The sequence below is a fragment of the Eucalyptus grandis genome, chromosome 1 (assembly GCF_016545825.1).
Source record: "Eucalyptus grandis isolate ANBG69807.140 chromosome 1, ASM1654582v1, whole genome shotgun sequence".
Taxonomy (NCBI): Eukaryota; Viridiplantae; Streptophyta; class Magnoliopsida; order Myrtales; family Myrtaceae; genus Eucalyptus; species Eucalyptus grandis.
The window spans coordinates 39,587,028-39,610,201 of record NC_052612.1 but is presented as its reverse complement, the minus strand read 5'-3'; the positions used below and the strand labels follow the sequence as shown (position 1 = coordinate 39,610,201).

Genomic DNA, 23,174 nt, shown 5'->3' with positions numbered 1-23,174 from the left:
AAATAAAAACTGAATTTTTGAATTTTGAAATGAAGATATATTTCCAAAATCGAATTTTTATTTTTTTTATTATTTTCTGAAATATTAGGTGTCAACAGCAATTAACCAATTTGTCTATAAAGACTCGTCTTGGTTTCATTTAAAAAATATGATCTACTTTTCTATCCCATTATTTGATTGTCTTGGGATTTCATTAAGCTTCCGCATGCGTATATAAAAGAATGGGTCGGCGACCTTCCTGGGACATCACAAATAAATCGACTAGTTAAGGGATGGGCGCGTGCCCGAAGATCGGGGCGTGACAGACGAAATTTACTATAAATATAATGACCGATCCGATTTGCGATTACTCGCTTTCTTCATTAGACATTCGAGCACTGATGAATCGTGAGGCGGGTTTTCATTCTCACGTCAAAGTATAACTCTAAAACTCGAACATCCGACACAATGCACGCTATAATAATTCAAATGAGTCATTAGTAATTTAGGATATTACCGCCAAGAAAAATGAGGGTTGTGTTCAGCTTTTTGATAGGCCGCATGTTCCGAACGTACAGAATTAGCAATCACATCCCTCTTTCCTTATGTCGGGGATGATATTGAAAGATGAAAACAAGGGCTCGGACCAAGTTAACCAACTCAAAAGCCATCTCACACGTATCTCACTAATAAGTAATTAAGACCGCTTTGTTATTGGCTATGGAGAATTAGGAGAGATTCTGCTTAACGCAATTGCAAAATTGAGCATTTAGTAAACAAACCACATACCTCGTAATCGGTGTTGGGGATCGATCGTAGGGGCTGGGGGCGCTTCAAGCATGCGCACGTGGTGGCGCCACTTTGCTTAAAAAAAAATGAAAATGCATGTTAAACTTTGGAAAATCATTCAATATTTTTTAAAAAGTATATTTGAATTTACTTGTCAACACTTCATTATATTTACAAAGAAAGTATGTTTGTCATGGATGAGTTCCTTCCGAAGGCTTAATATAAATACAATGCTCATCATACAATTCTTTCGATAGTTTCTAGCTTTTATGGATTGTTATTAGAGAGAATTATGTTGTCATGGCGCGTGATTTTCTTATTTGATGTTATATGTTAAAAAGATAGCCGGTGTTGAGCTTTTAATTAGATCCTAACCTTAGAGCATCCAATTCTTTAAAGTTGCACCGAACCGGGTAATGAACTGATTTTTCGAATCCCTCCATATTAAATTTGGGCTCGCATAGAAAAAAAATTTTAGTTGAAGCTGCTCGTTCAGGTTGAGAATGTGCATTTGCTAGCTTGAATATAGAACGACATGTTGCACCACATATGTCTCCGTGCGTACGGCTCTCATTTTAACATACATGAAGTACCCTGAAAATATAAATGAACGCAAAGTAAAACAATGGTTTGGTATCATTCGTCTGAGGACTGCTAATAGCACGTGATTGTCTCCTTTCAAGAAGAGAAAGGAAGAATATCGGTTTTGACCAGGTTTTTTTGGGTCGGTTTGAACCGGTTTCTACGTATGAATAATCACTCTTTTTGGAAAGAAGTTGAACCGTGGGGGACCAGCAGGAGGCTAGTTTGATTACGTGCGAGTGCGAAGGGTCGACTTCATGACAGGAGAGCTCACGTCCGTCTCGAGGACACGGACGCTTTAGAGAGAATATTACACGAGCTTCTAAGACGCCGCTTGTTAATGCGATTGCTCACTTTTCACAGACGTGAGTTCTCCTCCTAAATAAAGGCCGTATGTCAGTATTTCCATCGGCATGTGATGGCGGGTGGAACTCTCCTGAGCAGCAGTACATTTGTTCACGCATTTGATCGCGTGGGGCTTGTTCCCGTACGATGTGCATCGCTACTCTAACCAAGAACCCACTCACGTACGCAAAAGTTCAACAGAGAATAACACGTGCATGCAACGAAATCAGTGACATTCAAATTTCTTTCAATAATTTTAGACATCGATGAGGCTTCTTGGCCTTATTGGGCTGGTGGCTCTGGTGAGGGTGGGGGCGGGGGCGGTAGGCGGAAATACATGTCGGTGTCCTCAAGCGCGAAAGCATGATTTTCTAGTTGGAGGCGCATCTGCTCCCGGGCTGTCGCGTTGCCGATACGAATTTGGACGCGTCGCAACTCACCGCGATTTCGCTCAAGTCTCCCCCACAATGATAAGAATGATGTGGCTTGGGCTTGCGAAGAGAGGACCAAAAGTTCCTCTCCCCTTATGTTATTGTTGACACCTAAATTTTGGCAACCTAATTAGTCATTTATCGTATTAAAAAATTAAGGATTAATTTTATCCCTAAAAAATAGTTAATCGCATAGCATATAGTTTTAGGTACATTTATTTTAATTTGCATTTACATTGGGTGGTGACAAATATGTTTGAATTGGTAGTTCGAACTTTAATTTAATGAGTTGGATTAAGCCCACGGAGAGAGCAAATTAGCCCGAGCTGTTATAGAGAATTGACGGTGGATTTTTCAGTATTTTCGAGGAGATAATGCGAGCTCATTTTGTGAGATTCGGAATCTGGAAAAATTCGATTACAATCAAGGAAGTTTGGCGATGTTCGATCAATCTTTGGTGAGTTATTAAAAATAATAAAATGGACGATCTAATGGGAAAAAGGATTTCTTGCTGATCGCGTGAATGTAAACTTGCGGACAAAGACATTAGAAAAAGGCAAGAAAGGATTAGCTCGTGGGAAGAAATGTTTAAAAATATTCTTCAATGAGGACACATGGATCCACAATGCATACAAGGGAAAGAAAAAAGAATAAAACCTCACAAAAGAAGGAAGTCGGTAGGTGGTTTTCTTTAGTATATTCATATTTCCTGTTTTGAAGTGCAGAGTCGGACGCTATAAAAGCAAGCTCACAATAGACAAAAAGGGAGGGCCGCACATATTGATACATACGGCCACAGTGAGGGGGGCATTCTTCATACGAGAGAGAAAACACGTGACAATCGAGAGCGGAGAGGGAGCTCCGCCAGAAGCTCTTCACGGCCGTGACTTTGCTGAGTTTGTGGCCGCACCTTGACACCGATCTTGCTGCCGATCGTCTGTTGCATTGACAACGACCAGCTTTCCAGTGATCCTCCCCGATGATAGAGCAACAGCGTTCACTTCCAGTCAAGCCTTGATCAACAACCACGAAGTTTTGGGGGCCACTCAATAGAATACACGGCCATTGATAAAAACACATCAAGGGATACACACGTGAGAGAGAAGGTTGGCGGAGCCTCCCCACAATCCATTGATCCCCTTGCCGTCCATCGATCGTGACGCCTACCATTGCGCCGGTGCTGCCTTGTTTGATGATATCCATCAACGACTTTGCTTGATAGTCAACACCTCCGTCCATCGCATCGTGAAGCGGAAGCATCGCGTCGATCCGCTGCACCTCACCAGTTGAGGCCACGCATATTGATACATATGGCCACAAAAAGAGAGTATTTTTCTATTCTTTCTTTCTTGCAGGTTCTAAAAGTACAAGGAGAAAACTCGTTCACCTCGTTGGAGAGTACGACAAAAGGGGGCCATAAATTCGGAAAGAGCAAAATTTGATTCTGAGAACGCAAGAGAGAAATCACGTGAGGGGAGGGGCTGGCTTTCTCTTTGCGATGGTCTTTACATTTACATGACACATGCCGCATGTTGTGTTCCATGTGTTCAATCAATCTTTGACTCTACTTGTGCCGTTTTTTTTATTTTTTTTTGCTTTTGTCGTTGAATATCTCGGCGCAATTTCGAGCAATTCTCAGCAATAGCCGCCGCGATCCAGGCGAGTCTTCGGTCCTCACAGCATTCTTGCCGCTGCACCCCGTGCTATTAGCAGACTTTGCTGTCTCGGAGCTTCATCATCGATCTAAACCAGCCCGAGCGAGCTACTAAATTCTCTAATATTCAGTAGAAGCCTAGCGAGTTTTCCCTTTCCTTCCAGGTCCATCGACGACGCCGCTCGCGTTTCAATCTCCCTCACGGATCCGGTTAAATTTTGCTGCAGAACATACACCTCCCTCTCCATGCTGGCCTGGAGTTGCTGCACCATGAGCGACAGGAGGCTGAGCGCACTGTGAGCCGAGCCGTGTCCTCACTGAAACCGAACAGCAAAGTTTCTACTTTTGCAGGGCTCCCATGATTTCTCGCTGTTCCGAGAAGCTCACCTAGCCGACCCTCACTCAGGGTACACTACCAGTGCCACCACCGCAGCCTTTCCTTGGTCGATCACCACAACGTTGGTCCATTGGTCGGGAATCCTTATTGGCCGAGAAACCTTTGAGCTGTCATCGTGAGTCCAGGAGATAAATTTTTTTTCATTATCACAACACGTCAGCCAAAATAAGGAGCTTCAACTGAAATTCATGGCCACGTGATCCAGAGCAGTGAATTCCAAAGAAAAAGACAGCATCAAGGAAGGTGGAAATTGGAGATCTCAGTTGCATTAAGCAACGTGACGTCTGCAAATCAAGAGCACGTCCGTCGCCAAATCAATTACCAGGTTTTATTCGCAAGTCCAGATCCCACGTTGGCGGTTCTCTCTCTTCGACGATAATAAAGCAAAACCCACCTCACACCCGATCTCCGCCATGACGTCCCCGATGTGAGCCGTTTCGCTCACTTCTGGTCATGCCGCATCATGGAGCTGGTTTCGATCCTAGTCACTGCCTACAAACCTTCCGTCATTCAAATTTGGAAACGGTATCCGAGCGATATTGCAATTTAGGTAATCATTTTCATTGAATTGATCTTCATATATTTTTATTGCCTAATTTGTGAAATCGCTATCTCGTATGAATCATTAAACGATGCTATTGTATCCACAAAATATCGAGTATCATTTTAAATTAGGGATCAATCCCTAATTCCGTAACGTGCATATGATTGACAGTCCGATTTCATGCTCGAAATACGACCCGCAATCGCACGGAAAAATCACCAATCCGATCTCACGCTCGAGATTCGATTCGCGATTTATTTAGAAATTGGCCAACCCGATCTCATGCGCGAGATATGGTTCGCCAATTTGTGGATATCAATGATATCTTATCTGATTTGCTGTCATGTTGGTTGAATCAATTTTATTTTTGTAAAAGGAAAAATCCAAAAAACATTTGAATTAGGATTGGGTTGGTTTTAGAATATCTCTTGTTATCTTGCATATTTAGAATAGAGATTTTATTTTGAATTTGTTAAAAAATGCATGCATTTAGGATATTAGTTTTAAATTTGAATTGCACGTTTAATTATTTGGCAATTTTTAATAAAAGAAAAAAAATTAGAATTAGGGCATTCTTTGCACGTCATTGCATATTAGAATAGATTGCATGCTTATTAGGAAAATAAAAATCATGTGCACGTCATATAGAATTAGTTTCATACAATGCACGTCATTTAGTGATTTTTGTTAGATGCATTTAATTAGAAATTGCCCGTCATTAGAATTAGGTCATTAGATTAATTTAGATTGCATATTTAAGTGTTGCATTTATTTAATTTCGAATCTCATGGAAAATAAAAAAATTATTTAGAATAAATCATCTCATGCTTAGGATAGACTACATGCTTAGTTATGTCATATTGCTTAGCTCATATAGCTAAGTCATGTTGCCATGTCATATCATTTCATGTTAAATTAGTGGCATGCATTGCATATTGCATGATTTTCATTAATTAAGTGAAAACAAAACAAAAATTGCGTGTTAATTAGAAATCATATTTAGTACTGCTAATGTGAATTCTAAACTAACAACGCAGATGCTTTCGTTGCTATGAGGTAAGTCCTGCAATTTATTCATTTGCTTTCTTGAGTGTTAAATTGGTGATTTGCGCACCTGCATGATCACCTCACATGTTAAGGAATTAAAATCAATTCAAGTTGCTTGCCAAACAATTTTTTCAAAATAAAAGATAAAGGTACCGAAAGGGTGTTAGAGAAATCTAACGTAACCAAGTCCCCGAACTCACAAATCTCTGGTTCGTAGGAATGAAGTAAGTCTCCCGTTACTTTATTTGGGTTTCTAATCGACCTACCAAAAATAGATTAGTGGCGACTCCTAATTGAAAATCAATTGCATGTTAAGAACTTGAACCGAAAGTCGCGAATTGGTATGGGCTTGGGAGAGCTCGAGTTAAGTCTAGGCTTAACAATCCATTAGCCAAACCTTAGGTGGTTCACACCCGAAAAAAATTGGTCGCGACAGTTATCAAGGAGGGCGTTCAGACGTCGTTCTGCCAGGTTGTATCGTCGCACATAGTCTCGCCGTTCTTGAAGTCTGAAGACAATAAAATATACATAAGAGACAAAAAAAATTGGCGATAAAAAACAATCGCACTACTTACGTGAGACCCAAGTTGAATTCATTTTCTTGACGTGCACGCTGGGCAGCAACGAGAAGATTAAATCGTTGAAGTAGGCGGGCACCTGTATCCATATTAAGGACAGAAGTGTGCTGGGATGGAGAAGAGCAGAAGCAGAGAGTGTGCTGGGCAGGAGAGCTCACGTCCTTCTCGAGGACACGGACGCTTTAGAGAGAATATTACACGAGCTCTTAAGACGCCGCTTGTTAATGCGATCGCTCACTTTTCACAGACGTGAGTTCTCCTCCTATATAAAGGCCGTATGTCATTTTCATCGGCATGTGATGGCGGGTGGGGCTCTCCTGAGCAGCAGTACATTTGCTCACGCATTTGATCTCGTGGGGCTTGTTCCCATACCATGTGCATCGTTACTCTAACCAAGAACCCACTCACGTACGCAAAAGTTCAACAGAGAATAAAACGTACATGCAACGAAATCAGTGACATTCAAATTTCATTCAATAATTATGGTGTAATGAAGGATGGTGTCCCACCCACCCAGCTCTTCTTTTGGTCTCTTTTCATCGTCTCCCTATGGCATGGGCAGTTGGTGAATCCCTTCTAGGTAACAAGAAAGGGTTGAAGACATAAAAGAGATAACAAACAAGACTCATTTTGCATCACAACATGGAAAAGGGTAGACGTCGTGAGCTGGGAGCAATGGGCATGGGTCCTTTTTGTGTCCTTTTTTCTTTATGAGGTGAGAGGAGAGGAGAGGGGTGTTTGAAGATTTCTTTGGACTTATTCTCGCTCGTTACTTTCTTCATAGAGGAAGGGTCGGACGGATTCTCCTTAGGGTGGTTGCCCACCAAGCATTGTCCCATTCCTTTCTTCGCAAGTGAGAGAACGGTACTCGAATTCCTTTTGCTGTGAAAAAATAATCAGAAGAATGGACAAAGCACTACGGGCCGAAACCGGGCAACATAGTCATCCCTCGGAAACCGAAGCTCAAAAGATAGGGAGTCACGGGCCTTCGAAACGTGTGCATTCTAAGAATGAATGGCGTCTTTAAGTTGGGGAAATGTCGTGGGAAGCCTGCTCTGCAATACTGGCAATCAATCATCGAAAGTGATGCGTCTTTCTATCAGAGTTCGGTCTAGGAACAGTCTCCTGCTCACAACCTACTGGATTGTGGCGGCTCCAAGAGCTTAAACAATTGATCATGTTTTGGACCAGAGCAAGCCAAGTGCACTATTCCGGCGAATCGATATGCATAATTTAGCGAGATTATACCGCTCTCCTTAGCATTAATAAATAATGATGGGGTATCGAGAAGAAATGAATTCGTTGATAATTATTAGTTGCTTAAGAAGTGATTTGAAGACACTCAATGACAAAACGATAATTCGTTACGTCTAGGAATCGCGTGGATGTCGAGAAAACTATGTCCGCAAGCGGATGGACGATGGATCTACAAGCGGTAAACAACGGCTGTGGGCGATGTGAGAGAGAGGGATTCGCGAAAACATGGGAGAGGGGAAGAGGAAAAAGGAAGGGGAGGGGGGTTTTGGTCCTAGATGAACCAAAACCATCCCGCTGAGACCGAGCATGAGGACACTTTGAGAGAGCGATGGATCCCAACTCTTTCGAGGAGACAGCCCTTGGATCCTTGGCATTGGTATTGGTTAAGGTGTAACCTCACCAAGAATCGGGTGGTTTCAAAGCTCATTCAAATGCCCCGCATGGAGAGTGCAAAATGACCCTCGTGCTGTAACCCCGGCCCCCCTTTTGCCTTCAAAATGTTGCCGAAAGCATGATTTTAGACAGTTGGGAGAGCGAAAAGAGTAGGAGACAGAAGAATGCGTAAGTGGGAGGAGAGGAGGACGCCGGACGCGTTGGGTTGGCTCAGTGAGCAACTCGGTCCCCGATCCAACCGACTTGGCAGCATTCTGTGACTCGCTTGTCTCGTTGCTCCGTTGCGTCACGTTTGGCCGCATGCAGTGTGTAGTCCGTGCCCAATGATAGCGTAGCGAAAACATTTTCCTTTCCAAGTTTTTCTTTTCTTTTTTAATTGCAGATTTTCTCATGTGAGCCGAAAGGATGAAAGAAAAGAGGAGACCCCAATTAATATTATGGATTGCATCCAGCTAAAACTCATGATAAAGTAATTCTCCCGTCTCGATGTGACGATATTTACTATAAATATAATGACCGATCCCCCTTGAAAAAGATTTGCGATTACTCGCTTTCTTCATTAGACATTCGAGCACTGATGAATCGTGAGGCGGGTTTTCATTCTCATGTCACATTATAACTCTAAAGCTCGAACATCCGGCACAATGCACGCTATAATAATTCAAATGAATCATTAGTAATTTAGGATATTATTGCCGAGAAAAATGAGGGGTCTGTTCAGCTTTTAGATAGGCCCAGCCTGTTCCGAACGTATAGAAATGTCAATCACATCCCTCTTTCCTTATGTCGGGGATGATATTGAAAGATGAAAACAAGGGCTCGAACCAAGTTAGCCAACTCAAAAGCTATCTCACACTTATCTCACTAATAAGGAATTAAGACCGCTTCGTTACTGACAATGGAGAATTGGGAGAGATTTTGCTTAACGCAATTGCAAAATCGAGCATCTAGTAGAAAAACCACATACCTCGTAATCGGTGTTGGGGATCGATCGTAGGGGCTGGGAGCGCTTCAAGCATGCGCACGTGATGGCGCCACTTTGCTTAAACAAAAGTGAAAATGCATGTCAAAGTTTGGAATATTATTCAAAATTTTTTAAAAATTTAATTTGAATTTACGTGTCAACACTTCATTATATTTATAAAGAAAGTATATTTTTCATGGATGAGTTCCTTCCGAAGGTTTAATATAAATAAAATGCTCGTTATACAATTCTTTCGATAGTTTCTCGCTTTTATGGATTGTTACTAGAAAGAATTACATCGTCATGGCGCGTGATTTTCTTATTTGATGTTATATGCTAAAAAGATAGCCGGTGTTGAGCTTTTAATTTGATCCTCACCTTAGAGCATCCAATTCTTTAAAGTTGTACTGAACTAAGTAATGAACCGATTTTTTGAATCCCTCCATATTAAATTCGAGCTCGCATAGAAATTTTTTTCTATTTGAAGCTGTTCGTTCAGGTTGAGAATGCGCATTTGCTAGCTTGAATATAGAACGACATGTTGCACCACATATGTCTACGTGCCTACGGCTCTCATTTTAACATACATGAAGTACCCTGAAAATGTAAATGAACGCAAAGTAAAACAATGGTTTGGTATCATTTGTCTGAGGACTGCTAATAGCACGTGATTGGCCCCTTCCAAGAAGAGAAAGGAAGAATATCGGTTTTGACCAGGTTTTTTTGGGTCGGTTTGAACCGGTTTCTACGTACGAATAATCACTCTTTTTGGAAAGAAGTTGAACCGTGGGGGACCAGCAGGAGGCTAGTTTGATTACGTGCGAGTGTGAAGGGTCGACTTCATGACAGGAGAGCTCACGTTCGTCTCGAGGACACGGACGCTTTAGAGAGAATATTACACGAGCTCTTAAGACGCGGCTTTGTTAATGCGATCGCTCCTTTTCACAGACGTGAGCTCTCCTCATAAATAAAGGCCGTATGTCAGTATTTTCATCAGCATGTGATGGCGGGTGGGACTCTCCTGAGCACTGAGCAGCAGTACATTTGTTCACGCATTTGATCGCGTGGGGCTTGTTCCCATACGACGTGCATTGCTACTCTAACCAAGAACCCACTCACGTACGCAAAAGTTCAACAGAGAATAAAACGTACATGCAACGAAATCAGTGACATTCAAATTTCATTCAATAATTTTAGACATCGATGAGGCTTCTTGGCCTTATTGGTCTTATAAATCGCAACATCGGCGATTGCTAGCGATAATGGGGTGGAAGTACTACACTAGAAATCTACTAAAAAAAAATAATAAGCCTAATGAAGAAATTTTAAATTCAAAATTGAAGTGATATTTGTATAATGAGTTTTTTTGCTTTACTAATAATTATTTAATTTTCTAATAATCTTTTTTTCAACCGGACTGGCCCTGATTTAATGCTTGCTACCTTAAATTTGGACATTGGGGTGGAGAAGTGGGATAACTTCATATTGAATGATTGGCCAAAAGGAAAAACAAAGCCAAGTCTCTCCCTTTTCTATCAACGCTCCATTTGTTTTGCCAAAAATACAACATTCCTAAAAATATTTTTCGGGAAATTATCATTATTTTTTTTATGTTCGTCTAATACATTAAAATGAAGTAGAGAGTGCTTTTTGCCATTGGGTAAGGATTTTTTTTTTTCTTTATGCACTTTTTTTTTATTTTCTAAAATCAACTTTAAATTATTTTTAAAATCAAGTTTTATTTTTATTTTCTTTTTTTATGTTGCGACCTAAATTTCGGGTGCACCACCTAGGGTTTAGCTAATAGATTGCTAGGCCTAGACTTAGCTCGCGCTCTCTCAAGCCCATACCAATTCGCAACTTAGGTGTTCAAGCTCTTAACATACAATTGATTTTTAACTAGGAGTCGCCACTAATCTATTTTTGGTGGATCGATTAGAAACTCAAGTAAAGTAACGAGAGATTTATTTTACTCCTACGAACCAGAGATTATGAGTTTGGAGACTTGATTACGCTAGATTTCTCTAATGCAATTTCGGTACATTTCTCTTTTATTTTGAAGAAATATTTGGCAAGCAGCTTGAATTGATTTTATTTATTTCCCTAACATGTGAGGTTATCATGCATGTGCGCAAACCACCAATTTAACATCCAAAAAAAGTAATAAATCAATTGCAGGACTTATCTCATAGCATCAAAAGCATCTGTAGTGTTAGATCAGAATTCATATCGACAGTCCTAGATATGATTTCTAATTAACACACAATTTCTTTTTCTTTTTTTGTTTTTTTTAACTTATTTAATGAGAATCATGCTTTATGCAATGCATGCTACTAATCTAACATGAAATGATATGACATGGCAATATGACCTAAGCTATATTTGTGTTTTCTTAATGAGCATGCAACCTATCCTAGAGAATGAAATTAATTTACTGGATGATATATTAATATGGATAGATAATTTTCGCGATTTTCTAATTTCGAATTTCATTGAATGATTGGCCAAAAGGAAAAACAAAGCCAAGTTTTTTTTTTGGTATTTTCCATGAAATTCGAAATTAGAAAAATCGCGAAAATTATCTATCCATATTAATATATCATCCAACTTACATTAAGAATTAGGTTAGGCCAAATGTTAATTTAAATTAGGATGTTATCTCAACTCGATAATTCCTATCCTAAAATGCAATCTATCTAAAAACACTTATCTAAACTTATAAAATTTAAACATACAACCTTATCATAATATGCAATGGCGTGCAAAGAATGCCCTAACTCTAGTTTTTTTCTTTTTCTTTTCTATGAAATTCGAAATTAAAATTGTCACATAATTAAACGTGCAATCTAAAAAACCTAGAATCCCAAGTTGATTTTTTTCTTTTTCATTTTTCAAAATTTGAAATAAATTTCCTATTCTAAATATGCAAGATAGCCCTAAAACAAGCAAAGAACCTAATCTATCTTAGATTTTTTTTTGGATTTTCTTTTACGAAAGCAAAATTGATCAAACGACACGACAACAAATCAAGCAAGATAGGATCGATATCCATAAATTGACAAACTATATCCCGCGTATGGGATCGGATTGGTCAATTTTAAACAAATCATGAATCAAATCTCAAGCGTAAGATCGGATTGGTGATTTTTCCACGCGATTGCGAGTCAGATTTCGGGCATGAAAATCGAATTGTCAATTGTATGCACGTTGTGACGGCGAGTTGCGAATATAACGACAGGGATTTCAATCATACATTAGGAAATATTTCAACTAAAGAAACAAGATATTTAAAAATAAAATAGAAATCTACCTAATTCGAATTTCGGCATCCTAATCGAGCTTAGCAAACGACGGCTTGTGAATCGCCATGGAGGCTCGGCATGGCTCGAGGACGGGTCGCTGCAGTGGTTCAGCTCGGACAGCAGCCGAGATGGTGGACTCACGGTGATGGCTCGATGATTTGAGACAGGTGATGGCTCACGAGGCGGTGAGGAGGTGCATGGCTAACTCCCAGTCTTACGGCAGAGACTTCACGTGGCTGAAAACTGTGTTGCCATCCAGCGAAAAGATTAAAACGTGAGAGCATTGCAACCCCAAATCACGAGATAAATGCACGAAACCCAGCCACTTTATTATGTCTAAGATACATTATGCACAGAAAAAAAAAAGACTTGGTTCCCCATGAAGACGATTAGGAACAGGTGTAATCCTTTCTCTGTCTTCTTTTTACTTTTCTATCAAGCTTTGCCTTCTAAAAAAGCTTGGGCAATACAGGACAAATTTCACCGCTTCTTTTGTATTGGGAAGGCCCTCTTGTGCCCATTGAAGAATCTAGTGTCAGTTGAGTTGTTCAGAGAATCATCAAAGCGATTGCGGCGGGTTCAAGACTTGCTAATGGATGACTCGATTAATTGCCCCTAGATGGACGTCGGGGCGGCCGTGGGAGATGACCGATGCTCACGGAGACACCTGCAAACACGAATACTGTGAATTCAAGGAACGATGACGCTTGGCTTGTGGTAAAACTCGCTAGGCACTAGAGATCGTCTATTGGTGGGCATCATTGGAGGATGGTGGCAATGGTTCACGGTGGCGAGCGGTGATGGTTCACGGATGGGCAGCGAGACCTCGTCAAGACTCACGGCTGAACAGTGACTCGGCCGTGGTGCTTGCGGCGCTCGATGATGCCCACGATGCATTCAGCGAGAACTTCAGATAACCTACGGAAAAAAAGGAATAGAAATTCTGCAAGTTGCGGAGAGGCGGCCAGTATGAGACGATCACCCATGAACCAGACCAACGGAAAGCTTCGAGGGTGCTCCTGGAACGTCGGGAATGCCGCAGGACACAAAGACTGGCACGGCGATGGCTGCAACGTGGAGTTGGACCTGCGAACAGCAAAGTAGCGACACCTTCTTTTGCCTCTTTCGGTTTGAACTCCACAAGGCAAAGGCCACCGCCTCAAAGTCTCCTCCTTTCTCTATATTTGTGCGTTGAGAAAGTGGATCCTTAAAATTCTGACTTCAACGATCAAGCTCTCCTTTATACATTGACTTCTGAATTGCTCTAAGTTGGGTTGGATCTTTCAAGAGTGGTACAAAACCTAGATGCGGCGACAATGACTGGGAGGCAATAGGGGATATCTCGTCGCACAATCAAGGATGCTTCTTAGACTCGACAGCAACTTCGTTGGAGAAGGTCGACGGAATAACAAGGGGCAGCCACGAGCGCACACTCTTGTGTTCTCAGGTGTATTTTCTCTAGTCCTCTGAGAACAAAATTGCCGACCCACCTTTCTCTTAATTCTGTGGCCGTGTATGGAATTCTGTGGCCTCCTCTTTTTCCTTTTAAATGTAGCATCTATTTATAGGTGAGTGGATTAGGGTTTCTTCACCAATTTTATCACATATCGATAAAGATTCAAGATTGTGATAGAATTTTTCTCAAATCCTAAATCTTACAAAGATGAGCTCGCATTATTTTTTCACACTTGCCATATCCGATGATATTGAAAAATCCCTATCATATAAGAAAACGGGCTTGGGCCAATTTACTCCATTCGTGGGCTTAGTTCAACCTGTCAATTTAAAGCTCAGAACCTCCAATTCGAACCCATCTATCACCCGTCCAATGCAAATAGAAATTAAAAATAAATGCAACTAAAATTATATACTATGCAATTAACTTATTTTATAAGGGTTAAAAATTAAACCCTAATTTTCTATGCATTAAACAAATGATTGGGTCAAGGTGTCAACATTTTAGTTTTCTTTTCTCTTTTTATCTTCTTCTTCTTCTTTGGTTGGTCGTCGATCACAGCAACAGCTGGCAATTGGCCAAAGGCCAACTTCCACTCACTCGCTAGCCTCTAGCCACGCCAAAGACTTGCGCTTGCCACTGGCTTGCCGATTTTGCAAGTGGCAAGCAGCCGCCGAGCTCTAGCCTTCCTAGATTGGTGAGCCAAGGGCTAATGCTCGCATTTGGTTCGCCAATCTAGCTAGCAGCACGCGACATGCCTCGAGCTCGCTGCTTGGCAAAGATCAGCGAGCGTGAAGGCCTGAGTGCAAGGGCAACCTTGAGCTCATTAGGTCCTAGCCTTGCCAGATTGGCTAGCCAGAGGCTCCCGCTCATTGCTGTTTTGCAATCTAACTAGTGGCAAGTGTCGAGCTCGAGCTTGCTAGAGGTTGGCAAGCCTTCTGTTCATCACTCGCTAGAGATCGGTGGGCTAGGCAAGGCCCAAGGCTTATAGCGATGAGCCTCAAGCTCTCCTGTTGTTTTGCTTTCAAGCCTGCATATACTTTCTAACAGCTATAGAAACAAGGCAAGAACTCAAAGAGAAAACAAAGCCGGGTAAATTTCCAAACTTCTTCATAATCATCATAATCTCGGATCTTCGAAACAGTCTCCTACATAATTTGGTTATGACTTGCTACCGCTCTCTCCTTTGTACTCCTCTTGAAACTCAAAGTTGATGGGCAATTTTGTAGTGGAAAATATACTCTGAATGGAGAATCACACATTTTCATGTAATCGCACTAGGGGAAACTACATTAAGGGTGCGTTGGATTCAGCATTTTGAAAGCCCATTAGGAAAATGCAAAGCAATTTAGCTTAAAGAACTTTAGGCAAATGGAAAGACCGTTTGGTAAACTATACTTTCAGAAGCAACATTCAAAGAAATGTCGTTTGGTAGAAAACATATTTAAAAAGCTCTTTGGGTGATTAATATTAGTTTTTTTTTCCTAATATTATTTGTTTAAAATTGAAAAAGTAGTGTTTGCAACTTTTTCAATATAAATTTTGACAATAATACTAAAAAGTCGAATACATATATAATTATTTTATTTTTTTTTAAAAAGACCAAAACCTTCATCGGAATTTTTAAATTTTTATTTGCTTAAAATTGGAAAAAAATGATATATGCAACTTTTTAAATATAAATTTTCACAATAATGCTAAAAAAAAATCAAATACATATATAATTTTTTTTAAAAAGACCAAATCCTTTGTCGAAATTTTTTAATTTTTATTTTTTTAAATTAAAAAAATATTGTATGCAACTTTTTAAATATAATTTTGAAAATAATGCTAAAAAATCAAATACATATATATAATTTTTTTGAAAAGACCAAGCCCTTCATCAGAATTTTTAAATTTGCAATTGTTTAAAATTGAAAAAAATAATATATGCAACTTTTTAAATATAAATTTTGACAATAACACTAAAAAAATCAAATACATATATATTTAAAAAATAATGTATGCGAATTTTTAAATATAAATTTGAAAATACTGCTAAGAAATCAAATACATACACACACACACACACACACACACACACACACACACACACACACACACACACACACACACACACACACACACATATATATAATTTTTTAAAAAGACCAAACCCGTTGTCGGAATTTTTAATTGTTTAAAATTGAAAAAAAAAAAATAATGTATGCATCTTTTTAAATATAAATTTTGACAATAATGCTAAAAAAATCAAATATATAAAAAAATTTAAAATACCCAATATATATATATATATATGATTTTTAGCATTATTTTGTCATTTAAAAAAATAATAACAAGGGAAAAATAAAAAATTTGAATAATGAGTAAGAATAGTTTTAGAAGAAAAAAATAAGTTTCAGCATTTTGTCGATGCTAAAAGCTCAAAGTTAGTCTCTACTAGTATTGAACTTTCAAGATTCTCAATATTACTTTCACTGAAAGCTATTTCAAAATGGTTCTTAGAAAACATCAAAGATTTAAGATGGGCTTTGGAGATTGAAAGCCCCTTAGGAATGCTGAACCAAATGCACTCTAAGAATGTTGAAAAAGAAGCAATCTATGTTGGAAATTTTATATAATATGAGCTTACCTTAATTAATTGATTTTCTATTTTAAATAATCAGGTTAATGAATATTTCAATACTTGTTAAACCTTTAAGTGATTTTATTTAATTGGGTTTTGGCATCTATTAATAGCGGGCCTAGTTGAGTACTAAAGTGTAGACAATTGTGTTTTACCGAAGCTCGTAATGGGAGGAGCCCAATTAACATGCTATTGATTAGGGTTTGCTAGGTCCCATCTCTAGCCTATAAAAGGGTGATAGATTATACCTATCGATTGCTTAATCCTATAAAAAGTTGCTATACTGAAATAGGTCATAGAAAAGAAGATCTGACATTTCAATAAATTTCTGATTATCAGATTGATCTATTTTTCTTTAAGTGAAACGATAGCTCAAACAAGTGCGTTTTAATTCCATTATGCTTATTAATTTTGTTGTTTTAGTCATATATGGATCCAATTATTATTGATTAATTAATTATTTATGTAAATAACTTTCTACATATTGTATTAGAGTATGTCATATATGATTGTAGAACCCAATTTTTTTTTTTTTTTATGAACAAATTCGAAATTTTTCTCTTTGAGCCGAATATTAACATTATTTTTTCTTGTAGATGTTTTAATTGATTGACCCTGAAACCTTAGGGTTTTTGTTCTACATGTCGAGATTCCAACCATATATATTTTGTATAGTTTCATTGAGAATTGAGTGAAAATTTGTCATTCTAGGGTTTATACCTTGAAAAAGTTCTAGAATTTTCAAATTATTTGCAATTGATTGATGTTTGTTGTAAATCGTTGCATGGGTATTGTTTGAGAAATCCGAATTGTGACCATGGATATCAAATCCGAAATTTCTTGAAGCTTGAATAGGGTTAATTCCTTCATTTGTTCTTCGTTTAATTAATTTTAGTCAATTATATTGATATTAGATGTAAGATCCATAAATAAATAAATTCATCAAAAATCAACTATTATATGTATTTTTTGAGGTTCAAGTTGAAACCAAGTCCTATAACCCAGTTTGCAGGTTTCGTGTCGGTTGGAGGTTGAAGAAGACCTCTAGCTAAGCCGGGCCAATAAATTGGGCTCATGCAGATATACAAATTTATTTAAAAAGAAAAAGAAAAAAAGAGTTATGGGTGTGAGCCCAAAACCAAGAATCATATAAAGGTTGTGGGCTCACGCCCATGAACCAAAGAAAAGAAAGGTTTTGGGCGCCCATTTTTATTTTTACTTTTTTAATTCATGGGTGTGAGCCCAATTCTTCCACTGGCACAAGGCATGGGCTCCTACAAGTCTTTGGGTTGGGCGAAGGTTTGGGCCTTGTGGGAGGGTCTGAAACTTAAATAAATTAATTAAATTAAAATTAAAAATTGAAAAAATATTAAAATTTGTGGCAAAAAAATTGTTGTTTGATAAAATGCAATATGATCTTTGGAAGCACATGTTGTAAAGTGCTTCATATTGTTTGATGAATATTGCGCATAAATTTTGGAATTCTCTATTGATAAAAATTAGTATATACAATAACTCGCCCAAAGGGGTTATTGTGTATATTAATTTGAAAAATTGCATGAAGATTAATTCCCAATTTAATAAATAGGGATGTATAAGTAAAAAATATTTATCTACCTAAAGGGGATAAGTTTTTTGAAAATTATATGTAATTCTCCTCTATGTCGTGATAATGAAAATGTATAATTTAAAGGATTTGTCTGCCCAAAGGGATGGATCCTTGATAATTATATATAATTCTCATTGTTGTTATTTTATAAATTTCACGCTGTGGAAAATAATGACGAATTATACACTCTGTCTAAGGGGGAGTTTATAATGTACTAATTATTTTTATTGAATTGTTTATTGTCATAATTGATCTTATTACATTATGTGTGACAAACAGTTACATTTACTGTATATAACAATAATGCCACGATTGAAATGTTAACTAGATCAAACATCAAGAAATGGAAGCAAGATATAGAGTTTGCTTTGGGTATCGTGAATATGGACTTGACTCTACGTGAGAGGATGAACCTTCCAAGCCCCATGATCAAAGTACCGCAGATCAAATCTAACCTTCCAAGCCCCATTATGCTAGATGGAAAAAATCTAACCAACTAATCCTCATTGCTATGAAGAGGTCTATTGCTGAGCATCTCATTAGTAGTTTGCCGGAAGATACAAATACGAGACAATGCCTTGAAATAGTGGGAAAAAGATATAGTCTCAGATAAGGTTGAAGTTGGAACTTGCTGAGTGAGTTAACGAACATGAAGTATGATACTACTATGGGTGTTAGAGAATGTATACTGAAGATGGTCTACATTCAGTCCAAACTTTAGGCCCATGAAATTGTCCTTTTTCTGAAAATTATATTGTGCATCATGCCTTAAATGTTCTACCAGCTAAAATTAGCTTGATTAAGACTACTTATAGTGCTCGGAATGAGACATGGAGTATCAATGCCTTAATTACCAAATGTGTGACTAAGGAAGAAAAGTTACAGAAGAAAAAGTATGAGTCCGCCCACTTAATTGCCAATACCAAATCAAGTTCATCTAGATGAAAATGGAAGCCTAAAGGGTCCAATGCTCATGGTCCAAAGAAATGCCAAGACTTCAAGAAAAATGAGAACCATGGGAGAAATAAAGATAAGGATTTCAAGTATTTTGATTGCAAGAAGCAAAGTCACAAGAGAGCCAATTGCTATACGTTCCAAGCTTGGCTAAAAGCAAGAAAAGAAAGTCACCAACATGAGTTGTTAGTTTGTTTTGAACCAAATCTGGTTGATGTTCCTTTGGATTCTTGGTGGATTAATTCTGGTTCTGCTGTTCATGTAACTATTATTTTACAAGGTCTCACAAATCTAAGGAATCCAAGTATAAGGGAGTCAAATCTTAAAGTTGGAAATAATATTGGAGTTGATGTGGAGCGCATAGGGACAGTTGTTTTGAATTTAGATTATGGGTTTCAACTTATTTTGAACAATGTCTTTTATGTTCTTGGTTTTAGGAGAAACTTAATATTTCTTTCTTCACTTGACAAAGCTGGATATTATCTTTATTTTGCAAATAAAAGAGTGGATTTGACTTATGATTTCAGAATTATTGGGAATTGCATTTTATCTGATGAATTATATTAATTATCCTTATCTCCCAATAGACCATATTATTTTTTCACTGTCGAGAATAATGTTGCTAAGAGATCTTTAATCAAAGAAAAATCTCCATTGTTATGGCATAAGCGATTAGAGCATATTTCCAAAGAAGGGGTAAAGCCACTCATCGATGTTGATATTCTTCTTCCTCTTGACTCAAATGATATTGAGACTTGTATTGATTGTGTGAGGGGAAAATTGACTAAAACCAAGAAGAAATGCGCTACTTGCAGTCAAAATCTATTGGAGATAATTCATACGGATATTAGTTGGCCATACTCAACCACCTTATGTGGAAATAAGTACTTCATCACATTCATTGATAATTTCTCCCGTTATTATTTTGTTTATCTAATTAAGGAGAAGACTGATGCCCTTGAAATGTTTGAAGTGTTTCGCACTGAAGTTGAGAAACAATTAGGAAAAATTATCAAGATTGTCAAATCTAATCAAGGTGGTGAATATTATGGGTGATATACCAAAACTGGACAACAAATGGGACCGTTTGCTAAATATTTGTAGGACTATGGTATTGTCGCTCAGTATACAATGCATATGAGTTTTGAACATAATGGTATAGCTGAACAACACAATTGCACACTCATGAAGATGAAACAAAGTATGATGGGCAGTTCTAATTTGCTTGAATACTTATTGGGTGATGCAATTAAAGCAGCAACTTATATATTGAATTGTGTAACTTGTAAACCATTACCGAAAACACCTTGTGAATTGTGGACAGGGAGGAAACCAAGCTTGAATCATTTTCGAGTTTGGGAGTGCCTTGCAGAGGTAAAAATTTATGATCATTCTCAAAAGAAGACTGGACTTAGGACTACTAGATGTTACTTTATTGGATACCTTGACCATTCCAAAGGGTATAAATTCTATTATCCTACTTGTGGCACTAGAATCGTTAAAGCCCAAACTACCAAATTCTTAGAATTGGATATTGCAAAAAAGAGTTTTTATCAATCTTTCGAAAGGGAAGAACCAAATAAAACGGTCTCTATTCCATTGCCCATCTTAAATGATGATTCTATGCAAGAGCCCTGCAAAGTGGAAATTCAGCAAGAAGCATATATTTGAGATATGATGGTAAATCCTCTTATCACAAATGAAATTCCCCAAACGAATGATGCGGCTCTAGTTAATCCGACAAAGAAGATGAACACTTCTAAATTATTATTATGTTTATCTTGGAGAAATTGATTTTGACATTGAAAATATAGTTAATCCGACAACCTTCAAAGAAGCTCTTAATAGTGATCAGGTAGATGAATAGTTAGGAGCGATGAAGGATGAGAGGATTTCCATGTCAACTAATCAAGTATGGGCACTTGTTGATTTGCCAAATGGGCATAAACCGATCGGCTACAAATGGGTATTCAAAACCAAGAAAGACAATAAATGAAACATAGAGAGATTCAAGGCAAGGTTAGTCGCACAGGGGTACACATAGAGAAAGGCATTGATTATATTGAAGTCTTTTCTCCAATGTCCACTAAAGACTCATTTCGGATAATCATGGCATTGGTGGCTCATTTTAACTTAGAGTTTCACCAAATGGATGTCACGACAACATTTCTAAATGAAGATCTGGATGAAGAAGCATATGCACAGCAACCTGAAGGATTTAAAAAAGCCAGAAAGGAGCATGTGGTGTGCAAATTGCAGAGGTCTATCTATGGTCTTAAAGAAGCATCACATTAGTGGTATTTGAAATTTCACAAGGTTGTGAGATCATTTGGTTTTGAAGAAAACAAGTTTGATCGATGTATCTACATGAAAGTAAGTGTGAGTAAATATGTTTTCTTATTACTTTATGTAAATGACATTTTACTTGCTAGTAGAGATGTTGATCTATTGAATAGCAAAATCACACTTATATCGGGATAAGTACACTAATGGTGCCATAAGTTGTGTACGGCGCTCACTTTGGTGCCAAAAGTTTCCGTCGGATCACTTAAGTGCCAAATCGGAGGAAAAACGCTCACTTTGGTGCCACCGGCGAAAGATTCCGGCCTCCGGCGAAAGATTCCGGCCAAAATGATTTTTTTTTTAAAAAAAAAAAAAATCGATAAGCCTTTAAATGACGTTGTTTTCGGTCATTCTTAAGGAAACGACGTCGTTTTGCCATCCTACGTGGATGGCTTCATGGAAATGACGCCGTTTAGCTCACATGGGGAAGAAATTAGGGTTTCGACGGGGTCGAAGCCGTGGCCGTCGCCGGGGTTGGGGTCGGCGTCGGGGTCGAAGCTGCGGCTGCCGAGTGGCCATCATCGAGGTCGGGGTCGGGGTCGGGGTCGAAGCTACGGCCGTGGAGTGGCCATCGTCGGGGTCGGGGTCGGGGTTTGAGCCGCGGCCGTCGAGTGGCCATCGTCGCGGTCGGGGTTGAGGTCGGGGTCGGAGCTACGGCCGCCGAGTGGCCATCGTTGGGGTCGGGGTCGGGGTCGAGGTCGGAGCCACTGCCGTTGAGTGGTCATCGTCGAGGTTGGGGTCGAAGCCGTGGCCGCCTGAGCGCAAGGACCGTCGAGGACGGCGACGGCCGGAGATTAGGGTTTTGAATTGGGGGAGACACCAAACGGCGTCGTTTTGGTGTTTGGATGCTGACTCAACTCTCCGACGAGCCATGTCGGCGTCAAAAATTAATAAAAAAAGGCCACGTCGGATTTCCGGCCAATTTCGTCGGAGTTGGCACCAAAGTGAGCATTTTTCAAATTTTTTGGCACTTAAGTGATCCGACGGAAACTTTTGGCACCAAAGTGAGCGCCGTACACAACTTATGGCACCATTAGTGTACTTATCCCCACTTATATCGCTTGCTTGATTTAACTCTCCTCCTTTTTTACGAGGAAGTCGACAGAACGAATGGGTAGCCATGTTACAGAAATGTGGCAAACTTGCTACTTCCAGTACATAGAATGCTTGGAGTTTGACTCCAAACATCACCAGTGAACATCTAGAGAACTTATGCGCACAGGCCAAATTGTAAATTGAATTGGAAACACCCTTCTTTTTGAGGTTGAAGGAGACCTTCATGAGGCGAGCACCAAAGTTCACCTTATTTGTTGACAGCAAACACTGCCGTCGGTCAATAAGGCATTTGCAAGTTTAGATCGGATGAAAAGTACACGCACGTGTCGTCCACCGTGGCAAGCGACAGGCAAGATGTGCCACAACCTTATGAATGCTTTGTGGGATGTTAGAACCTCCGGCAGTAAGTAGTTCCTACGTAAAGAATGACAAGAAAAATAGTGGTCATTTTGGAAAAAAAAAATGCATAAAGGAAGATATATTCCAGGAAATTAGAAAAAAAAATCAGAACTTACAAAGCTGACGAACAAACCTTATGTATGTACTTGTTCCCACGACACTAAGTCTCTATGATAAGTGGTCTACTACCTGGTCAATCTTGACCCCTGAGTCATTATTCTTCAAAACTGTAGTGACAGATGAAACTCACTGAGAAATTGACATTCCACCTCGGCTGTACTTGTACATTGATTAGGCCATAATTTCCGGTCTATTTCCACTGCGATAAAAGCTTTGCCTTAACATGCTTGAATGTTCGCATTAACCTGGGCAAGATTGACCCAGATTGTAATCTTGGCAGCTTAACGACCAATCTCTTACTACATTATCTCAAAACAGGACTGGAATTATGCACCGCACCAATTGTTTT

General features: G+C 38.9%; 1 pseudogene; it reads right to left on the bottom strand.

The window, feature by feature from the left end:
• LOC104441931 overlaps positions 1-23,174 on the bottom strand; it is a 56,848-nt pseudogene that overhangs the window by 17,383 nt on the left and 16,291 nt on the right.